Raw genomic sequence first — 10,215 nt, 5'->3', positions numbered from 1 at the left:
GAATGAATATGAGTCTTGTGCTTTTAATAATTTTGTCAGCTGCTCTTTGGCTGTTATTATAATTTTAAAAATGAGATTCTTTGGGCTCAACACTGATAAGGGCTGTTTTAGTTGTTAGTGTTTTTTGCCCACAGGTGTGCTCTCTCCAAATAGACAAATCTACATGTAAATAAAGCTTTTGAAATCTGAGTTCCTTACACTGGAGGGAGCTGGCATCACAGACAAATTCTGGCTTCTTGGAGGTCCCCATTTCCTTAGAGATAACCCCCTTTGTTAGTCTATTCTTTCTTCGGGTGACTTACAGTACAATTGATCGTGATTAGAGTACTTAATCTATTTGCTATTACTGATTAAGTTGCCGCTTGATTGTGTTACAGGTTCATCCATTTGCTGCAATTAGATTGTTGGTGGGAATATATGGATGCAATCAAGCTTCTACTATTGCTGAATTCCTCAGGGTGTTTCTAAATTTCTCCACATAATCTTTTGGCTATTCCTTAGGGTGTGTCATTTCTGCGGATAACTAATCTCATCTATTATGTTTGAGTCTTCCTGGTTTTATTGTTGGAGGGTAACTTTATCACATCCTCCTGCCTTGACTTTCCTGCCCTCCCCAGTGCTTCCTCTTCCTGGAAAATAAAGTGGGATTTGTGGAGACCACAAACGAGGCCCTGATTGCTTTTCCTCTTCTGTTGTCTGTTCCTTGCTTCAGAAGAGTGGTGATAGAGAAACTTATTCATACAGAAATCCTAACAAAATAAGGGAGTTTCTTCATCAGAGGCCTGAAATGTTAAATTGCTATCAATGTCTTCAATATATTAAAGGAGCAGAGTAGGCAGAAAGACAGTTAAAAGTAATAAAGCTTCTGGCTGCTCAAAATCACACTTCAAGCACATACTCAACTTAATTTATAATCAACCAATGTCAGACTCATTTTTTTTCTAGTGGGAGGTGGGGCCAGATGATAGTTCCAAATCTGCCTCCCTTGGTTTTCTTGGTCGTGGCCACAAGAATCCGGACACAAAGAGAGGCTCAACCTCACCACAAATTCAAGGCCACTAGGTTGACTACATTTGCTTTTTTCCAGGCATTTTCAAAACAACTGGCTAGGTTGTGTTTGTTTGGCTTTACAATGCCTCTTCTTATGGATAAGCAAACATTCTCTTTTATCACTAAAACCAAGTATCAGAAATTTCCCTATGCCAAGCTGAGAATATGTCAGCACTAGATAGTATCTAAATATTTTCCCTAAACACTCAGGAGTATATAGATCTCATGGCAGATAGTAATTAGTAATTGAAATGCTCTTAGTCTATGAATAATGACTGTGTCAACATTATATTTCTTTTATACCATTAAATTATTTTGAAGATTGAGAGTCCTAGTTTTCTAGGATTTCTTGTATCTCTTACATTCATACGGGCCAGTTCATTCCTTCCTTTTAGTTACTTCAGAACTAAATCTCATTAGTATTAAAAGGAAAATAAAAGAAGTAAAAGTTTGCAAGAAACTGTACTAGACATGGAAAAAGACCAGAAATATTTGTAATTCTTTATATATTCAGCTTCAAAAATAGCTTTTCAGATATATAGAATGTCAGCATTCCTAAAAAAGTTTTGCAGCTCTGTTTGTCTGCATGAGTGGCTTTGGTACATGTACTTCAGAGACCAAATGAAACTTTTCACACTTTGAGATACTTAAAAGATTTAATAACATCAGTGCTATGAACCCAGGTATAGAACAGTCTCATAAGCTGAAAACTGTGAGATAAGAAAACACATTTTTCATGAGCTAAAGTATAGCTCCCCATGTCCAGAGCTTAGATTTCTACAACTTACTTCTGGGATGAATTTCTACCCTCCTAAAGATGAAGATCTGATGCTAACCCTAATTACTTTTTGTATTATTTTAATGAAATTGATTGGTATATCAAGACTTTAGGAAGGAAAAGCAAACCCTGGAGGTTGACAGAGAGGATACTCATTGGAACCCACATTAATAAAGAAAACACTAGAATGCCAAGAAATTGCAACAGGCAGCAATCAAGAAACCAAAATGTAAGAGCCTTTCTTTCTCATTAAATTTTAAAGTCTTCCTTTTATTATTTCATAGAGTATAAATTTTTATTCATTTGAATAATATGAAATAATTCATAAACATAATGTTAAGTACCTTGTCTGCAGCTTAGCATTTTCTATTTAGCCCCCAACATGTTTGTTGACACATAATTAGTTCAATTGGTACATATTAAATGATATGATACAAGTAAACTTTATAGAAACAAAATGGAAATTAGGTGCCTTATATCATGCCTTTTCATGAAATTTTTTAAGAGAATATGAGAAAAGTAGAAGGGTGCAGCTACTGAGAGTTTAAAAACTAGATGATGAAGCCATCAAAGATTACAGAAAAGGTCAGAAATTTAGAGCTTTGATAAATGGAAAGGTAACAGAGGAAAGCAAGAGAACTCCAGATCTTCTGAAACTCAGAGATGAAAGATTTAAGAAGGCTATAAATTAGATGAATAAGATTGGATATTGAAAATGATAAAGATATAAATAAAACTCTCAGCATAGGAAAGATTCTGGGAAAAACATGTATTAGAGATATTCAGGATTGGATGACAAAGAAAGGCAGAGGAAAATATGGTAAATTTAAGTCAAGGATAACTATTTTACATTCATGGGAACAACATAAAAATGAGAAAATTTGAAGGAAAAATGGGCAAAACCTGGTAATTTATTATGGCAACAGAATACCTGAGACAAAGGGCCAGCCAAATAGTTCAGTGGGTTAAAGCATCTGCAAGCAGGTACAGGGGCCAGGGATTCAATACCTGGGACCTGTCCCCGGGGCACGCTGAGAGGGCAATTGAGACTGGGCATGGTGGCACGCACCTGTACTCCCAGCTCTCGGGAGTCTGTAAACAGGTAGATCACTATGAGTCCAATCTAGTAGTGAGACCCTGAACATCCTGTAGACTCTTCCCTAAAAAATACCAAAAAAAAACCCCAAAGAAACAAAACCTGAGACATTCCTATTAGCTTAAAATCTGAAATATTTTAATCAAAATATTTAAAAGTAAAACTCATAATTGAGATGGGTCACTCCTCTCCCTTTCTCTCCTCATAAAAATCTCATCAAAATAATATTTTATGATACTCTATTATATAAGTAACACAACTTTGTAACATGTTATGTATACAAACATCAGGAAAAATCAGAAACTGATTGTTCACTGGCCTATTATAAGCTATTAGAAGAAATAGTTGAATACATTCTTTCATTATAATTACTTTATGATATTTGCATTTCTTACTAATGATACTTATCTGTAGAATATTGTTCTAAGAGATGAAAAGTGAGCAAAATGAAGTAAAACAATGCACTGGTTGATGCATTGTGTCAACTTGGGAAGTTTAGAAATTTAATTCAGTGACTCAGCAGAGTGCCAGGGTTCTTAATTTGAAAACATCCTCATCCTGTGCAGGAGGAGGGCATGGACACTGTGCCAGCTCTACACCCCCAGCCCCAGGGGAGCTGGTTTATAATGTAAAGCAGGGAGAGAGGCTGGCTAGGAGCTACAGCTGCTGCCCTTCCCTGTGCTCTTCACTGATTTCTGCTGCCATGAACTGCTGCTGTCTGCCCTGTGCCCCTCTGCCTGGGAGCCAGGAGAGTGTAGACTGAAACTTCCACTAACTGTGAGCTAAATAAACCTTTCTTTCCTTCATTTTGAGTGTTGGGTATTTGTCCCAGAAAGGAGTGAAAAGTAGCCGAGACAAATAGTAATTTAAAATGTGACATTTTCTACCCCAAAATATTAACAAATGTTATTTAATACATAATACACTTTTTGCTGTTCAGTTAACTCCTTTCAACTAATTGTGTTCCTTTATCCAAACTGAGCAGATGAAAACCCAGCCTACAGTTTGGCCCGTCCGGTTTTACATTGCTGTGTATTTAAAATTACCTGTGCACATTGAAAGATGTCATCTGACAAGTCCAGACCTGAGAATTGCCTCTGAAGACCGGCCTTAAACAGTGGATTCGCGTCCCAACATGGACTGGTTCTCTACGGCAGGGCAGCCTGCTTGCTCACTGCTCTTCTGTGCACGTGGTGGCCTATTTCACTTGCTGGTGCTGGCCCAAACGTCTACTCTTCCATTGCCCCACAATTAGCGAACATCACTTGCCTTTATACAGTTCACAGACTTACACTCGCCTTCCTCCTCCCACTACTGTCATCTGCTTGGCAATGAATTTGTGTGTGAAGCTTTGCTAAGCAGAACCAAGCAAGTGAACCTTCTCGGGCCTTCTTTCTGGTCCCTCAGCCACATTCTGAAGTCCAAGCTGCTTCTGTTGTCCAGAACATTGTCCCTCAGCGCTTGGAGAACTTTGAGGATTTTCTCTCTGTCCTTCAGTGTGAAAAGTTGTGGCTTTACTTTCATTCAGCTTCTTTTTTAATGTGCTGCTCTATAATCTTAACATTATTAACTTTATATTCTAAAATGGAATGAATGCTTTTTGAATTAATAATTTAATTCATCTCTTCTGTTTAGGTTTGCATAGGCTCGAGGTTAGTTATTTCTTGGATTTTATTTCAAAGCATGCGCTTTTCTTTTCACATTTTTTATGTTGATCTTTTCTGTAATCACTGGTAACGTATGTTTTCTACATTTCAATGATTTCTTTTGCATTATATCCTGATTGAGAGACCTAAACAATTATTTTAATGTAATTTTCAGAGTATGCTGTTGTTTTCATTATTTCTGGACTGAATTTAGTCTCCTGCTTTGGGAATTTTCATTGGCTGTCCTTGCTACATGTTTCTTCATATATTTTGAAATTTCAGCTTCATGCTATTTCTGAATATTGCATTGTACTTGTTCTCTCAACCAAGCACTCTCTCTCTCTCTCTCTCTCTCTCTCTCTCTCTCTTTCTCTTTCTCTTTCTCTTTCTCTTTCTCTTTTTCTTTCTCTTTCTCTTTCTCTTTCTCCTTCTTTCTCTTTCCCTCTTCCCTCTTCCCTCCCTGATCCTTCACCCTTCTTAGATCTTAGGCCCTTTTATGTAGTGCCCCAGTGGAGCATCACTGAATCTAGTCTGTCTTAGCAGACAGAAACAGAAAATATGTATGCATGTGTTTACATACACATCTCTGCAAATAATTCTGTATTTGTTCTTGTGTCTATATTAGGCTAAAGACATATCTATGTGGATGTCCCCTCCTATAATCCATTACCATATAGAATCTTCGGGCTCTTCCCCTTGTTTATCTCTAGATCCTCATTTCAAGAGTGAGAAATGGCAGTTATCTGCCATTAATTTAACCATTTAGTCCTATGTACATACATAGCAGAATCAGAACATCCAAACTTTACCCTTATGAGAAACAGTTTCATCAACTACAATATACTAACCACCATTAGAAAGTTTTATTTGCACTTTGTCTTGCAGACTTGATATATTTCCCAGAGAAGATAGATGATAGATATTTAGATAATGTAATTATATATTTATAACTTTTTAAAAGTACATTTTGAGGATTTTGAAATGTGAATGTTTTTCAAGTTTTTCCTTATGTCTCAAATGTAAAAACAAAAATGCAAGTATGTGTGTGTGTGTTATAGACAGTCTTTTAGGGACTGCTAGAACCATTATTTACCCAAGATATGAACTGGCAGTACAAGGCTCGTCTGTATACATTACTTAACACAGCCATACTTGTATGCATATGTAGACTGCAGCTGTGTGGAATAAAGCTTTCTTCTGTTGCTTTTAGCTATGTGGCTAGGAAGCTACAAAAGCTAATAATGCCCAAGCTTGGTGACCCCTCTCTGCTGACTCATATTCTACGTGTGACTAGTTCTCCATAACACAAACAAAAGCCAGTCTTAGGTGGTAGAAGACCCTGCGTTTGGTAGTAACGGAGTCAACCAGCTGTATGGGCCAGGTGCACGCTCCTGGACACCAATGTAGGATACATGGATACAGTAGATGTGACTAATGGAACTTCAGTTCACCATTCCTAGTTGCTAAACCAGAGCCTCATCATTTATTTTATTTTATTGAGAAACAAATAGCAATGAGACAGTTTCAAAACTGATTAATAGGACAGTTTCAATAATTAATACTTGTACATTCATTATCTTTTTCGTGGTTATCCATAGTACAAGATGGAGACAGAATATCCTGTCCAAACACTGTTAGTACAAATCTTTTTTCTCATTGAATTAAGTGAAAGTAGCTGCATATCTATCTTAACTATTCTGTATATACAGATACAAAATAGTCCTTCCCTTGTATCCCTTTTTTTTTTGTTTAGGCCTGTCAGACATGGGTATTCCATTGGCATCTAAATATTATAGGTGTGTAAATTCAGCAAAACAATCCAACACAGTCCAGCAGTCCACAATAGTAGTGGGTTGTCTACAGAAGTTGTTGACTTGAGCCTTTCACAGCTCAGCATATTAATATAGCTTTACTTTATATACCTCATTTTTATACTTTTTTTTTTTTTTTTTTTTTTGCAGAACCAGGGATTGAACTCAGACCCTTGTGCTTGCCAGGGAAGCACTTATTCCACTGAGCCACCTCTCCGGCCCCTGTACGTTTTTGCTGAATGTTTAAGACCAAGATAAAATAAGACCTATATAACAAGAAATACAACTTTTGTATCTTATAAGGTCAGTCAAGTACCCTCAGAATTTATCCTGGAACTCTGTACCACAGTTTGCAGATCCTTTGTCAGTGTCAGCCAAGTGGATGAATCACAGCCATTGCTTGACCAATTTGCTACCAGAACCTGGTTAAATCAACTTATTATGAGTCAGCATCTATGAATCTAACTTGACAAAAATCACACAATAGATATCACTTTAAACTTTTTATAGTTAATAGTAAATGGGCTCTTAACATCTAGTAGTCATGATTTATCTTCTTAGTTCATTTTATATTATTTTCATTATCTTCTTTTTTCAAAGATTGAAACTTTAAAAGACTTTTAAATACTTTCATTTGATTATATTATTTTCTAGGTTATTAAAAATACAAAAGAAATCTAAAGAAAACTTCCATAAGATTCTGTCGCCTATATTTAGTAAGTCCAATCTATTAGTATATCTCATTAGTGTACCCTTCCAGAGAAATCTTTCCTTAGGGACAAGCCATTCATAGACCTTTTAAATTGTGTAAAAAAAGTCTTTATGATAATTTGAAACCATAGTAAATAATCTGAAAAGGTAACCTTTTTCCATCTCAAAAAATTTTTTACTGTTCTCCCATAAATACTATTATTTCATATCTTTGAGTTCAATGACGGATGAACTAAACATTCTTATTGTATTACCAACTTAAAATGTGAATAGCTCAAAGTAGTTTTATGATACTATCTTCAGCACTGTGCTTCTGAGAGAATTATGTGATGGACTAGAGTAGCTTCATTGCTTTTTTATATATTTCCAACATGATTTCAGGAATGCATGCATTTGAAACTATTTGCCCTCAGATTGCACTAAAAAATAAACCTGCCACAGAATAAACCTATTGAGACATCACAGAGTAAGTGTATTAAATATACATTGGGAGTAAACTCTTATAGAACTGACTTTCATGCTCACCTCTCAGGAAGTAGAGTATATGCCCTTGCCTGGTGGTCACGGCGCCCACCTGCAAGCAATCAATGATCCACGACCGTGCACATACCTACTATGCGCAGATCTGATAAGCAAAATGGAAACCCACGTTAGAAAAGGGTAGCCAGAGAAATGTTGGAACTGAGAATCCTGGAGAGCTTTTCAGCTGTACCTAGAGAACGAGAATACTATGGCTGAATGAAGCAGTGCTTACTCAAGAAGAAAGACATTATGTTTTCTTTTTTTATACTTTACTGTCTGAAAAGACTCTTATTTTTCAAGAGTGATGTATGATAAGTTACTTTGGTAGTCTCTTCACGTGAGCAAAGATTCAATAGCAATATCAGGTTGGTTCCTTATTGCTCTTCTGTGCATAGCACACCCTGACTAATCTATTTAAAAGGACTGTACTCTAGGTATAATATATGATGCAAATGTAATGTGGTAATTTGATTTTCAAGCAGCCCTTCACAGGAAACAAGGCTTAGCAAGAGCCGCATGTCACAGTTAGCCTTTGCAAATGCATTATATCAAACCTCTTCAAGTAATAACCCAACTTTCAGAAAAACAGATCAGGTCCCTGAAAATGCATTGTTTTCTACAACATTCAGCTCTTACATTCAACACTCTTATCTTTCCTGAGCAAGAGTTGATGCCCTTAGACTACAGGTTGGGGAGAGATAGTCCTTATTTCATGGTTCCAAACTCCACTTAAGAGATACCTGGCAAGGGTTGCAATCTGCTCCTGCTCATAGGACAATAACATGAGACTGAGTAAGTTTTGAACAATAAAAATATATTGCTTACAATTCTAAAGGTGGGGAAGTCTAAGATCGAGGTGCCAGTAGATTCATTCACTGGTAAAAGCCTCAGTTCTCCTGCCAAGTGAGCTCCCCAAATGTTGCAAGAGCGAAGAGAACTTTTTCACTTATTTTATAGTAGCACTAACCCCACTGGAGCCTGTATGATGTAATCAGGTCACTCTGAAGTTCTGGCTTACATTTTTTTTTCTCTAGTCAAGGGAGAGAAACTATTCAGGCCCCAAGGCTGCAGGCGTTGGGCAGATGGTGCCCTTCTGGGACTGGCTGAGTTTTACTTGACCTTCTTCTTGGGGCACAAGTTGTTTGTATGGCCACACTCCTTGTGACAGTTGACATCACAGGGGTGCAGGTGGGCATAGCATTTGCGGCAGATCATTTTGTCATAGCTGCACTCTGGATGAGCTGGTGCAGGGACAGATCAATGATCTCACCTCTCAGGCAAAGTGCCAGATACAGGGTGGACTCTTTTTGGATGTTGTAGTCAGAGAGAGTCCGACTGTCCTCCAGTTGTTTGCTGGCAAATATCAGATGCTGCTGCTCAGGTGGGATGCCCTCTTTGTCTTGTATTTTGTCTTTGACATTCTCGATGGGGTCACTGGGCTTGACCTTGAGGGTGATAGTTTTGCCCATCAGGGTCTTCACAAAGATCTGCATCTCTGCATCTGCTGCTTGGCCACCTCATTGAAGGGGAAGAGAGCTGGCTTACATGTTTTGATGTTTGCCAATATTCAGATCATAGTCAAAGGTTTCTGTCACTCTTTGAGTTATCAAGCCTTGAGATGTATAATGTATAACATCTTGGAAAAACCAAGAGAATATACAGACTTACACAGGAATATTCAGAGATCATCGCGCCCTGTTTCAGATATTACAAAATCAGCTAAACTGTTGGAAAGAATTTTGTAGGAAGCAACCACTGTCTCAGATCAGAGCATGATTTACTTTCTAACACTCAAGAATTAAACTTTTCCAAATTCCTTAAAGATCTCTGTCTGCCTAGCTTCTGGCCTGTCTGTCTGTGACAGTCACCCACGGACAATATCCCAGAGCAAATTCTCACCCCTTACATTCAAAAACTGATTAGTTTTCTTGAGGACAATCAAAATATTTGCCTTTTCCCTTCCAGCATCCACCTCTGGCTCAGATCCCTGTCATCTTCATGCCTTTGTCAGTTCTCCACTGTGAAAACCGGTTGTTTGGTCTTTCAGCTCTACTTGACACTGCCGTGTGGTCCCTGAGCTGTTAGGACTTCCTGGACCATGTGACAATGCCTCTGGGACTTCCAGGTCCCAGGGCAACATGCTTAGAAAAGTGCTAGCCTGGTTGACAATATTCCTAAACTTGGTGACAGATGGAAAGAATGCAGAAAAATTTTTAAACCACTAATGATCAGCAACCAAACTGAGCCAGTTGAATCAGAACCTCAGAGACTGGCCCAAGGATCAGTATCTTTACTTTGGACTTTTATATTAAATTCCATTTCACCTCCCTCAATCTTCTTTATTGCTAGGTACCTCTCTACATCCACCTAACAGGACTTCTTTACCCCCTCTTTATTTTAGTGCAACATTTTCTTAAATGTTATGGTGGTAAGACCCCTTTATGCGCTTAAAAGTTATTCAGAATGATAATGTTTATATGTGTTACATTTATTGATCTTTACCTTAAAATTTAAATCTGAGGCCTAAAAGAAACACCTACTGATAAACTGCAATATATGTTGACAAAATGAGTATCTTGTAGAAAATAATCCTATTTTTCT

At 37.5% G+C, this 10,215-nt stretch overlaps 1 pseudogene; it reads right to left on the bottom strand.

The window, feature by feature from the left end:
• Nucleotides 1-8,724: 8,724 nt before the first annotated feature.
• On the bottom strand, nucleotides 8,725-9,110 carry LOC101582387 (annotated as a pseudogene).
• Nucleotides 9,111-10,215: the final 1,105 nt, after the last annotated feature.

The sequence above is a fragment of the Octodon degus genome, unplaced genomic scaffold (genome assembly GCF_000260255.1).
Source record: "Octodon degus isolate 3935 unplaced genomic scaffold, OctDeg1.0 scaffold00157, whole genome shotgun sequence".
NCBI classification, from domain to species: domain Eukaryota; kingdom Metazoa; phylum Chordata; class Mammalia; order Rodentia; family Octodontidae; genus Octodon; species Octodon degus.
Note: the sequence above shows the minus strand (reverse complement) of the source record. Positions and strands in the feature narration are given on the sequence as shown.